Here is a 13846-nt window from a genome sequence, read left to right as displayed (position 1 = left end):
TCAAACAGAAAAAGTAGAGGACAAATCACATGCAATTGAGCCAATGTATACATCATTGTGTGATTAATTGTATTTTATAATAAAGCGGATTTGTGTCAGGAATTATAAATTGTCAAGAGAACAATGGCAGCTATAATTAATAGTGTAAAGTCAGAGTGGGCATGTGTTAATCTTAGCAATCCAGCCCCTAGAGTAAATGAGACAACAGGTTTCAATGCACGATATTTGACTGCGCACATTTCTCCTAATATATTTACAGATACGGTGTATCCATCCGTTCCCCGAAACCCCAGAAATAAGAAGTCCTGAGGAAGGTGCCACGATATCAAGTGTTAAGCACCGAAACGCGTCGACGCACTGTTTGGTCTAAAAGAATCCAGTTAGGGCCGGGTAAAACTTTAGATGGGTATCACATCTTTCCACTAAAGCTTTAGAGTAACCAAATTGTCCACGGCCATTGGATCTAGTGAAATACAGTGGCAGAGATATCAAGTGGGCCACTTATACATGAGGGGTTTGTTGTGATTATGTTTAGTCTGTTGTTTATTGTGAACATATTTTGATTGTCTTTCCATTTATCGTGTACCGTAATATTGTGTTTGTGTAATACTGTTGAATAATCATTTTTATCCCTCCAAGATACTTAATCTTGGATTTTAATTGTTTCGGAAGAATTGTATGAATTTATCTTGTTTTTATTGTTTATTTAAATGTAATTTTAATAAATCTAGAATGTAAACAAGACTATTTCTTTGTGGAAACCTATTTTTATGTTTGTCCAAATACCCATGGTATACTGTGACCTTTCCTTTTACAACAAGAAAGGCCTATAGTGATTAGTGGACTAGTTGACTCCAGGGATTTCCCCTTTGACTAACTGTCTTCCTACCCTGTTCCCTGGTGAAAGTGGGGTACCCTCTCTTTTTTGAAACCAGTTAAGTACAGCCTCGTGCTGGAGAGTCTAGGTTTTTGTGTAGACTATCACAGTTTTTTCCTATCCCAATAAAACTATATAGTCCCTGTCCAATCATACAATGGACACACTGAAGACATTTGGCTTCAGTGAAGAACAATTAAACAAAATCTTAAGCTCTAATAGAGGGAGCAACAACATCACAGTCATCCCTAATGGGGGCGAGAAATGGAACCAACTTATCAATCTTAAAAAGAAGATTATTAGAACAGAATTACACGCGGATTTCATGACACAATATGTGAGGGCAGGGAAAATACCGATAGGTCTTCAAATACGAAATGAGCCAGGCTTATTCGTAGACAATCCAAAGTTCTTGGAAATATGGACTTTCATCTGTAATAGATGCAGTAGGGACCTTATGCTTCTCATTATTGAAACCGCCCAAGCTACAGTATTGATAGAAATCAAAGAGATGGAGGAATTAGAGAAGGCCCTATTAGATTGTAATGTTGTAGAGGATGCAAAAAAAAGGCTAGAAGAGATAAATCAAGATATGAAGGGATACTGTGAATATTTGACCAACAGGAAAACTCAAAAACTTAGAAAGGACATCAATAAATTCAGCCAGGAGGTGGTTTATCCATTTCTGAGAAAAGACTATTACACAGACAAGGCTGAGTATAATAGGAATGAGGGACCAAGACCCAGATTTCAAACGAGATTTCAACCCAGGAAACCCAGACATGTACACTTTTCTGGTACATCTGAGAGTAGCATAGAGGAGGAGGAACTGTGTAGAGAAGACGGAGAATATACGGGCCAGAACAGGGAATATGAAACCCCTTTTTTAGACCAGCGCCCACAGAAAAACAGGGGGAGCTTCCGTGGCAGAGGGAGAGGCCAATACCCGAGGAGACCAGCCCCCAGAGAACAGGATCAGGAGTACCAACAGACCCCGGCCCCTCAAGAATACAAGAGAACCAGAAACAAAGTCTATTGGCACTAGAGAGGACTCCCATTATAAATCTTTCCAATAGAACACTCACACACACAGAAAAGCAAGTGTTAGGGATGGGTTTTAATTTTGTTCCAACTACAGGAATTAACAAATTCCAATTGGAAAAGGATCTGAGGTCCTTTTTCCGCAAAATACGACTACGTAGGTTTTTTGAGGACAGACCAGTGAGAGAGCAACCCCAAGATTCGGGTCTTAGAACGAAATCTACCTTTACCCCTAGTTTAGGAATGGTGGACAAGAACCTGGAGGCCTTTGAATCAATTGTGAAAATAGAAATAGGTCTCTTGTTAGAGAAAGATCATTTCCAACAGCACAATATTAGTAAAGCTCAGAGAGAGGCCATCAAATCCCTGTCCGAGGATAATAGTATAACGATAAAACCCGCGGATAAGGGGGGAGGAGTAGTAGTTTTTGACACACCTGACTACGAGCAGAGAGCACTCACCCTCCTCACAAATGAACTACATTATTCGAGAGTCTCCCAATCGAGACTAAATAAATTGAAAAAGGACGTAGAGACCCTACTCCATAGAGCCCTGGAGGAGGATAAAATCACTGAGGAAGAGTGGAAATTTCTGAACAATACTAACCCAAAAATCCCCGCATTCTATGGACTACCCAAGGTCCATAAGAATCTAAATGACCCCCCCCCCTTAGACCAATAGTGGCATCTATTGACTCTTTGTTGGAGCCACTAAGCCAATATGCAGATAGATTCTTGAAGCCCTTAGTAGCTGAACAAAAATCGTATATCCGAGATACAGCGGATATGATATCCAAAGTGGAAGGGATCCCCTTTAATGAAGAAAATGAACTGTTGGTGACTCTCGACGTAGAGTCACTCTACACCAACATACCACAAAAAGACACCATAGTGGCAGTTAAGAACCTTTTAGAAGAGACAGACATACGAGGTGGAAATAAAGAGTTCATTGTTCAATGTGTATCGATGGTCCTACTTAATAACATCTTTCTTTTTAAAAAAGACCTCTACATTCAAAAGAAGGGGACCAGCATGGGCGCAACATGTGCGCCCAGTTTGGCCTGTATATACGTGAGCTTATTTGAAAAGAAGCACGTGTATAATGAAGTGAGTCCTTTTTTCGAAAATATTCGAAATTGGGCTCGCTTCATTGACGACATATTCTTCATTTGGCAGGGAAGTACAGAGCTCCTAGAAGAATTTCTCAGTTGGCTTAATCTAGGGGACCCAAATCTGAGGTTCACAGCAGTACACAGCAGGTCCAAGGTCAATTTCCTGGACATATGTATTAAGAGCCAAGATCAACATTTAAAAGTGGAACTGTACAAAAAGGAGTCCGATAGGAATACAATCCTACATTACTCCAGTTACCACCCCAAGAGCCAGAAGGACTCGATACCATTTGGCGAGTTTCTTCGACTCAGGAGAAATTGTACGGATCTAACAGATTTCCACAAACATGCCCAAGAAATGAAAAAGAAATTTAAGGACCGGGGCTACCCCAAAAAACTGATAAATCATTCTCTCAAAAGAGCACAATGCTACAATAGGGACTGTCTGATCAAAAAAACAGACAATAAGAAAACACAAGACAAAATAGTGATGGTGAGCCAACATTCAGTCATAGCCAACCAAATCAAAAATATTATAAACCACAATTGGAAAATTTTAAATAATGGCCCAGACGTGACTCCTCTGGAGCGTCCCCTGTACGCATACAGGAAGAACAAGAACCTCAGGTCGAACCTTGTGTACACATACAGAGAGGACAAGACAGAAACCCAAACCACCTTGAGTGGACAGAAAGCAACGGGCAACAACAAATGTGGTACCTGTTGCATCTGTGAGCTATGTATAGTGACTAAAACAGTTGAACATAACGGTGCGAAACACACAATCACCACCCTGAACAACTGTAAAACAAAGAATGTAATATATATGATCCTGTGTCCATGCAACCAGGCATATATAGGTGAAACTGGCAGAGAAGTGAGGCTCAGGATAGGGGAACATAAGTCTGCGATAAATAACAATAAAGAAAATGCCCCCCTTGTGGCCCACTGGAAAGAAAAGGGACACAAAATAAAGGACCTCAGATGGGTCATTCTGGAAAGAATTAGGGAACTCACCAGATCAGGAGATAGTACAAAGAGACGAAAGTTACAGGAACAATGGTATATGGTTAAATTTAATACCATCAGAAAAGGTTTAAACTCCAGGGAAGAATGGGAGGCTCTTATTTAGTATGCCGTTCCCATTCAGTGACTACCTTTTCACCACTCTGTACCATAGACAAGTAGCACCTTAAACACTACCTACACTGGAATCTATTTCTGAATCAAGTGAAGGACCCTCCTTCAGACACAAATACTGAGGTTCAAGAACAATGTTATTACTTCTATGAGAACTTGTAACCTTTTTTTGCACCCATATCCGATGGGACAACATTGTAATTAAGCACTCTCACCACCAGTCCAAGATGGCGCCCATAGTCAGGGGTTGATCAGGGCGACCGATTGGTCGGATTAAGAACTACTAGTATTGAACCCAGGATCTTTGAATCTCCACCTGAGAGCATAAATTGGGACAATTAGTAAATAATCGTAGCGCGGGTCATAATAAGAGAGTATTTCGAGTAAAGCGGGAGAAAAGGTTTCTCTATGCCGATCCGGCGAGCGAGGGCAACTTTTAATATACGATTGTCGTGCACTGCTTGCACAAATGGGAGATACAAGTAGAGACACTTCATGCCAAGCGCGAACTCAGAGAGACATCAGACGGGCAGGTCCTCTGATACACTAGCAAGCATATTACACCATTCAAAGATGGCGCCCACGTTCACGGCGGTCTCGGGAGCGCGTTAACAGCGCTCCTCTCTTGACAGGTGTGGACAATCAGTCAATTACATGGAGCTATAAAAACACACACCAAACAAACACACTCTAGATCGAGTTAAGGAACGAGGCAGAAGCTAACAAACAGCGCTAACCCGGTAAGTGGAGACCAAACCCCTATGCCCCCCCCCCCTTTTTTCTAGTTAGTAGGGGAACCATTTATCAGTATAACTTTAAGGACAGTACATTAGGCCCTGTAGGTAATCAAACAGGGGATACTCTTAGCCCTACAAAGTCTATACTCCATACTGAATACCTGTAGTTAGAGACTCTAACCTGGGCGGGAGGTGGTAAAACTAATTACTTTTACAAAAATTTGGCCCATCTAAATAGTAGAACCTAGAGTCAATAAATAGGAATCTGGACATTACGGGTACCAAACAGGTATCTTGGGCACTATGGGTACTGAGCAGGAGATACTGGTAATACCAGGAGCAGGCATTGAAATGAAAAATAGAAAGGTGCTAGTTACATTATAAATTCTTCAACAGAGCTAAGAGCATAATATCTTGTAGTACAGAATAGACATATGATGGTGTTATACTTGTCTTTACTCAACAGAACACATCCAGTTCAGGAGTAGACCAACGACTTTATATGCCCGTTCTAAGTACGTTTTAAAAACATTTGAGGTAAGACACTACCATTATAAAACTATGTGATTTAAGAAATAGTACCTAAGTATAAGTAGAGTGAAAAAGTGCAATGTACTCTATTACCACAGATATACGACAAGTGGGCAATCGCCTGATAAACAAAAAACCAAGGAACCCCATCAAAAGGAGCTCCCTTTACAGGAGAGAGGTAAATATAAGAATGAAAAATCACCCCCCAGTGAGTAGATGATGGGAGATTCTACCTTACACCTAATAAAAGTTTTTTTAATTAACAGAAGGCTCCAAGAACTACACCTGTAATACCAATAAGTGATACTTCAAATAGACCCCATCTAGGAACGTTTCCTACACGGTCCCGAGGGTGAGAATCTATATTTATCTATTTTCCCGGGCCCCTGGGTTCATTAGTCCCTCCCATACCAGTTGGTCTTCCACAATGAAAAAGACTTGGAGGGCCCATATGTCATATGTGAATCACATGTTTGCTACTTGGCGAATGGAATTGTCAAACAGAAAAAGTAGAGGACAAATCACATGCAATTGAGCCAATGTATACATCATTGTGTGATTAATTGTATTTTATAATAAAGCGGATTTGTGTCAGGAATTATAAATTGTCAAGAGAACAATGGCAGCTATAATTAATAGTGTAAAGTCAGAGTGGGTATGTGTTAATCTTAGCAATCCAGCCCCTAGAGTAAATGAGACAACAGGTTTCAATGCACGATATTTGACTGCCCACATTTCTCCTAATATATTTACAGATACGGTGTATCCATCCGTTCCCCGAAACCCCAGAAATAAGAAGTCCTGAGGAAGGTGCCACGATATCAAGTGTTAAGCACCGAAACGCGTCGACGCACTGTTTGGTCTAAAAGAATCCAGTTAGGGCCGGGTAAAACTTTAGATGGGTATCACATCTTTCCACTAAAGCTTTAGAGTAACCAAATTGTCCACGGCCATTGGATCTAGTGAAATACAGTGGCAGAGATATCAAGTGGGCCACTTATACATGAGGGGTTTGTTGTGATTATGTTTAGTCTGTTGTTTATTGTGAACATATTTTGATTGTCTTTCCATTTATCGTGTACCGTAATATTGTGTTTGTGTAATACTGTTGAATAATCATTTTTATCCCTCCAAGATACTTAATCTTGGATTTTAATTGTTTCGGAAGAATTGTATGAATTTATCTTGTTTTTATTGTTTATTTAAATGTAATTTTAATAAATCTAGAATGTAAACAAGACTATTTCTTTGTGGAAACCTATTTTTATGTTTGTCCAAATACCCATGGTATACTGTGACCTTTCCTTTTACAACAAGAAAGGCCTATAGTGATTAGTGGACTAGTTGACTCCAGGGATTTCCCCTTTGACTAACTGTCTTCCTACCCTGTTCCCTGGTGAAAGTGGGGTACCCTCTCTTTTTTGAAACCAGTTAAGTACAGCCTCGTGCTGGAGAGTCTAGGTTTTTGTGTAGACTATCACAGTTTTTTCCTATCCCAATAAAACTATATAGTCCCTGTCCAATCATACAATGGACACACTGAAGACATTTGGCTTCAGTGAAGAACAATTAAACAAAATCTTAAGCTCTAATAGAGGGAGCAACAACATCACAGTCATCCCTAATGGGGGCGAGAAATGGAACCAACTTATCAATCTTAAAAAGAAGATTATTAGAACAGAATTACACGCGGATTTCATGACACAATATGTGAGGGCAGGGAAAATACCGATAGGTCTTCAAATACGAAATGAGCCAGGCTTATTCGTAGACAATCCAAAGTTCTTGGAAATATGGACTTTCATCTGTAATAGATGCAGTAGGGACCTTATGCTTCTCATTATTGAAACCGCCCAAGCTACAGTATTGATAGAAATCAAAGAGATGGAGGAATTAGAAAAGGCCCTATTAGATAGTAATGTTGTAGAGGATGCAAAAAAAAGGCTAGAAGAGATAAATCAAGATATGAAGGGATACTGTGAATATTTGACCAACAGGAAAACTCAAAAACTTAGAAAGGACATCAATAAATTCAGCCAGGAGGTGGTTTATCCATTTCTGAGAAAAGACTATTACACAGACAAGGCTGAGTATAATAGGAATGAGGGACCAAGACCCAGATTTCAAACGAGATTTCAACCCAGGAAACCCAGACATGTACACTTTTCTGGTACATCTGAGAGTAGCATAGAGGAGGAGGAACTGTGTAGAGAAGACGGAGAATATACGGGCCAGAACAGGGAATATGAAACCCCTTTTTTAGACCAGCGCCCACAGAAAAACAGGGGGAGCTTCCGTGGCAGAGGGAGAGGCCAATACCCGAGGAGACCAGCCCCCAGAGAACAGGATCAGGAGTACCAACAGACCCCGGCCCCTCAAGAATACAAGAGAACCAGAAACAAAGTCTATTGGCACTAGAGAGGACTCCCATTATAAATCTTTCCAATAGAACACTCACACACACAGAAAAGCAAGTGTTAGGGATGGGTTTTAATTTTGTTCCAACTACAGGAATTAACAAATTCCAATTGGAAAAGGATCTGAGGTCCTTTTTCCGCAAAATACGACTACGTAGGTTTTTTGAGGACAGACCAGTGAGAGAGCAACCCCAAGATTCGGGTCTTAGAACGAAATCTACCTTTACCCCTAGTTTAGGAATGGTGGACAAGAACCTGGAGGCCTTTGAATCAATTGTGAAAATAGAAATAGGTCTCTTGTTAGAGAAAGATCATTTCCAACAGCACAATATTAGTAAAGCTCAGAGAGAGGCCATCAAATCCCTGTCCGAGGATAATAGTATAACGATAAAACCCGCGGATAAGGGGGGAGGAGTAGTAGTTTTTGACACACCTGACTACGAGCAGAGAGCACTCACCCTCCTCACAAATGAACTACATTATTCGAGAGTCTCCCAATCGAGACTAAATAAATTGAAAAAGGAGGTAGAGACCCTACTCCATAGAGCCCTGGAGGAGGATAAAATCACTGAGGAAGAGTGGAAATTTCTGAACAATACTAACCCAAAAATCCCCGCATTCTATGGACTACCCAAGGTCCATAAGAATCTAAATGACCCCCCCCCTTAGACCAATAGTGGCATCTATTGACTCTTTGTTGGAGCCACTAAGCCAATATGCAGATAGATTCTTGAAGCCCTTAGTAGCTGAACAAAAATCGTATATCCGAGATACAGCGGATATGATATCCAAAGTGGAAGGGATCCCCTTTAATGAAGAAAATGAACTGTTGGTGACTCTCGACGTAGAGTCACTCTACACCAACATACCACAAAAAGACACCATAGTGGCAGTTAAGAACCTTTTAGAAGAGACAGACATACGAGGTGGAAATAAAGAGTTCATTGTTCAATGTGTATCGATGGTCCTACTTAATAACATCTTTCTTTTTAAAAAAGACCTCTACATTCAAAAGAAGGGGACCAGCATGGGCGCAACATGTGCGCCCAGTTTGGCCTGTATATACGTGAGCTTATTTGAAAAGAAGCACGTGTATAATGAAGTGAGTCCTTTTTTCGAAAATATTCGAAATTGGGCTCGCTTCATTGACGACATATTCTTCATTTGGCAGGGAAGTACAGAGCTCCTAGAAGAATTTCTCAGTTGGCTTAATCTAGGGGACCCAAATCTGAGGTTCACAGCAGTACACAGCAGGTCCAAGGTCAATTTCCTGGACATATGTATTAAGAGCCAAGATCAACATTTAAAAGTGGAACTGTACAAAAAGGAGTCCGATAGGAATACAATCCTACATTACTCCAGTTACCACCCCAAGAGCCAGAAGGACTCGATACCATTTGGCGAGTTTCTTCGACTCAGGAGAAATTGTACGGATCTAACAGATTTCCACAAACATGCCCAAGAAATGAAAAAGAAATTTAAGGACCGGGGCTACCCCAAAAAACTGATAAATCATTCTCTCAAAAGAGCACAATGCTACAATAGGGACTGTCTGATCAAAAAAACAGACAATAAGAAAACACAAGACAAAATAGTGATGGTGAGCCAACATTCAGTCATAGCCAACCAAATCAAAAATATTATAAACCACAATTGGAAAATTTTAAATAATGGCCCAGACGTGACTCCTCTGGAGCGTCCCCTGTACGCATACAGGAAGAACAAGAACCTCAGGTCGAACCTTGTGTACACATACAGAGAGGACAAGACAGAAACCCAAACCACCTTGAGTGGACAGAAAGCAACGGGCAACAACAAATGCGGTACCTGTTGCATCTGTGAGCTATGTATAGTGACTAAAACAGTTGAACATAACGGTGCGAAACACACAATCACCACCCTGAACAACTGTAAAACAAAGAATGTAATATATATGATCCTGTGTCCATGCAACCAGGCATATATAGGTGAAACTGGCAGAGAAGTGAGGCTCAGGATAGGGGAACATAAGTCTGCGATAAATAACAATAAAGAAAATGCCCCCCTTGTGGCCCACTGGAAAGAAAAGGGACACAAAATAAAGGACCTCAGATGGGTCATTCTGGAAAGAATTAGGGAACTCACCAGATCAGGAGATAGTACAAAGAGACGAAAGTTACAGGAACAATGGTATATGGTTAAATTTAATACCATCAGAAAAGGTTTAAACTCCAGGGAAGAATGGGAGGCTCTTATTTAGTATGCCGTTCCCATTCAGTGACTACCTTTTCACCACTCTGTACCATAGACAAGTAGCACCTTAAACACTACCTACACTGGAATCTATTTCTGAATCAAGTGAAGGACCCTCCTTCAGACACAAATACTGAGGTTCAAGAACAATGTTATTACTTCTATGAGAACTTGTAACCTTTTTTTGCACCCATATCCGATGGGACAACATTGTAATTAAGCACTCTCACCACCAGTCCAAGATGGCGCCCATAGTCAGGGGTTGATCAGGGCGACCGATTGGTCGGATTAAGAACTACTAGTATTGAACCCAGGATCTTTGAATCTCCACCTGAGAGCATAAATTGGGACAATTAGTAAATAATCGTAGCGCGGGTCATAATAAGAGAGTATTTCGAGTAAAGCGGGAGAAAAGGTTTCTCTATGCCGATCCGGCGAGCGAGGGCAACTTTTAATATACGATTGTCGTGCACTGCTTGCACAAATGGGAGATACAAGTAGAGACACTTCATGCCAAGCGCGAACTCAGAGAGACATCAGACGGGCAGGTCCTCTGATACACTAGCAAGCATATTACACCATTCAAAGATGGCGCCCACGTTCACGGCGGTCTCGGGAGCGCGTTAACAGCGCTCCTCTCTTGACAGGTGTGGACAATCAGTCAATTACATGGAGCTATAAAAACACACACCAAACAAACACACTCTAGATCGAGTGAAGGAACGAGGCAGAAGCTAACAAACAGCGCTAACCCGGTAAGTGGAGACCAAACCCCTATGCCCCCCCCTTTTTTCTAGTTAGTAGGGGAACCATTTATCAGTATAACTTTAAGGACAGTACATTAGGCCCTGTAGGTAATCAAACAGGGGATACTCTTAGCCCTACAAAGTCTATACTCCATACTGAATACCTGTAGTTAGAGACTCTAACCTGGGCGGGAGGTGGTAAAACTAATTACTTTTACAAAAATTTGGCCCATCTAAATAGTAGAACCTAGAGTCAATAAATAGGAATCTGGACATTACGGGTACCAAACAGGTATCTTGGGCACTATGGGTACTGAGCAGGAGATACTGGTAATACCAGGAGCAGGCATTGAAATGAAAAATAGAAAGGTGCTAGTTACATTATAAATTCTTCAACAGAGCTAAGAGCATAATATCTTGTAGTACAGAATAGACATATGATGGTGTTATACTTGTCTTTACTCAACAGAACACATCCAGTTCAGGAGTAGACCAACGACTTTATATGCCCGTTCTAAGTACGTTTTAAAAACATTTGAGGTAAGACACTACCATTATAAAACTATGTGATTTAAGAAATAGTACCTAAGTATAAGTAGAGTGAAAAAGTGCAATGTACTCTATTACCACAGATATACGACAAGTGGGCAATCGCCTGATAAACAAAAAACCAAGGAACCCCATCAAAAGGAGCTCCCTTTACAGGAGAGAGGTAAATATAAGAATGAAAAATCACCCCCCAGTGAGTAGATGATGGGAGATTCTACCTTACACCTAATAAAAGTTTTTTTAATTAACAGAAGGCTCCAAGAACTACACCTGTAGTACCAATAAGTGATACTTCAAATAGACCCCATCTAGGAACGTTTCCTACACGGTCCCGAGGGTGAGAATCTATATTTATCTATTTTCCCGGGCCCCTGGGTTCATTAGTCCCTCCCATACCAGTTGGTCTTCCACAATGAAAAAGACTTGGAGGGCCCATAAGTCATATGTGAATCACATGTTTGCTACTTGACGAATGGAATTGTCAAACAGAAAAAGTAGAGGACAAATCACATGCAATTGAGCCAATGTATACATCATTGTGTGATTAATTGTATTTTATAATTAAGCGGATTTGTGTCAGGAATTATAAATTGTCAAGAGAACAATGGCAGCTATAATTAATAGTGTAAAGTCAGAGTGGGTATGTGTTAATCTTAGCAATCCAGCCCCTAGAGTAAATGAGACAACAGGTTTCAATGCACGATATTTGACTGCGCACATTTCTCCTAATATATTTACAGATACGGTGTATCCATCCGTTCCCCGAAACCCCAGAAATAAGAAGTCCTGAGGAAGGTGCCACGATATCAAGTGTTAAGCACCGAAACGCGTCGACGCACTGTTTGGTCTAAAAGAATCCAGTTAGGGCCGGGTAAAACTTTAGATGGGTATCACATCTTTCCACTAAAGCTTTAGAGTAACCAAATTGTCCACGGCCATTGGATCTAGTGAAATACAGTGGCAGAGATATCAAGTGGGCCACTTATACATGAGGGGTTTGTTGTGATTATGTTTAGTCTGTTGTTTATTGTGAACATATTTTGATTGTCTTTCCATTTATCGTGTACCGTAATATTGTGTTTGTGTAATACTGTTGAATAATCATTTTTATCCCTCCAAGATACTTAATCTTGGATTTTAATTGTTTCGGAAGAATTGTATGAATTTATCTTGTTTTTATTGTTTATTTAAATGTAATTTTAATAAATCTAGATTGTAAACAAGACTACTTCTTTGTGGAAACCTATTTTTATGTTTGTCCGAATACCCATGGTATACTGTGACCTTTCCTTTTACAACAAGAAAGGCCTATAGTGATTAGTGGACTAGTTGACTCCAGGGATTTCCCCTTTGACTAAATATACATCTAAGACACACAGCACACATCTGCAGGCTAATACTGCTGCTTCTAACTGGTCATAACCCCTTCCGCGCGGGGCTACTTTCCCCGCTGTGCTGGGTGGAGGGGGGGCGTGCGCAGCGCCGTGGTGTTCATGACGAGCTCGGCTCGTCATGCAGCATGGTGGCGCTGTGCTCATGACGAGCTGAGCTCGTCACGACCACGCCCGTTCCAATGTAACGCCAAGCACAGCAGGGGAATTATCCCCGCGTGGGCGCGTGCAACGGTCATGACGAGCTGAGCTCATCATGAGCACAGCGAGACTGTGCCACGTGACGAGATGAGCTCGTCATGAGCACAGCAAGACTGTGCCTCATGACGAGCTGAGCTCGTCATGAGCACGGAACGGGTTTAAAATATGCTATGTAATAAATACATTAGAGATACCTAGGGAATAACTGGAAAATATCTAAAATGTAATTTTGAATCAAATGTAACCATTTATAAACATTAGTATAAAATAGAATGTTTAAAGACAATTAATTTATGCAGCGATAACATTCACCCATATTTTCGGTTGACAGTCATTAATCATCTGCCACTTGTATGCAAATGAGGACAGGGGCCAGCTCTTAATTAGTATGAGATAAACGTTTATAATGTCAGAAGTCTAAACACCTGACCTAAACGCCTGACCTAAACTAGACATTTTGCAGCTTGAGGAATAGGACGTGTTGTATAAAATAAATGGCACCAGCAAGTCACTGCTTGTTGAAGAGAAAAATGTCAAGCAAACCGAGAGAGAGCAATCCAGAGGTGTCATTCAGAATGGAAAATGATTCAGTGCTCCAAGTACAGGAGTTCACCAACCAAGCAGCATTAGTAAGTCGTAGATTTGTTAGAGCTCGCTCACTGGACGCAGCCAGACTTTAAAAAACATAACACCCATAGGCATCAGTGCCACATGTAGACAGTAACTACAGCTGCACAACTAGAGTTTAATGCAATACGTAAATCAGCATTGTGCGCGCTGTGAGACGGCGTGACGCTGCACTTACTTGCATGGCACTCACAGGCACAGCATCAGAGTCAGTGTCAATCTCGTGCCAGGATTCACACCACCGTT

The 13846-nt window shown here is 40.9% G+C and overlaps 1 protein-coding gene and 1 long non-coding RNA gene across 2 annotated transcripts in view; one reads left to right on the top strand and one right to left on the bottom strand.

Annotated features, from left to right (window-relative positions):
• Positions 1-13846, bottom strand: part of LRRC7 (leucine rich repeat containing 7) — a 1701172-nt gene that overhangs the window by 1137062 nt on the left and 550264 nt on the right. The gene's annotated exons all lie outside the window — the stretch shown is intronic.
• Positions 11662-12606, top strand: LOC147747378 (uncharacterized). The gene is made up of 2 exons (XR_015299465.1): positions 11662-11718; positions 12122-12606. It is a non-coding gene; the product is annotated as an uncharacterized LOC147747378 (long non-coding RNA).

This window comes from Lissotriton vulgaris, chromosome 1_1, assembly GCF_964263255.1.
Source record: "Lissotriton vulgaris chromosome 1_1, aLisVul1.2, whole genome shotgun sequence".
NCBI classification, from domain to species: domain Eukaryota; kingdom Metazoa; phylum Chordata; class Amphibia; order Caudata; family Salamandridae; genus Lissotriton; species Lissotriton vulgaris.
Note: the sequence above shows the minus strand (reverse complement) of the source record. Positions and strands in the feature narration are given on the sequence as shown.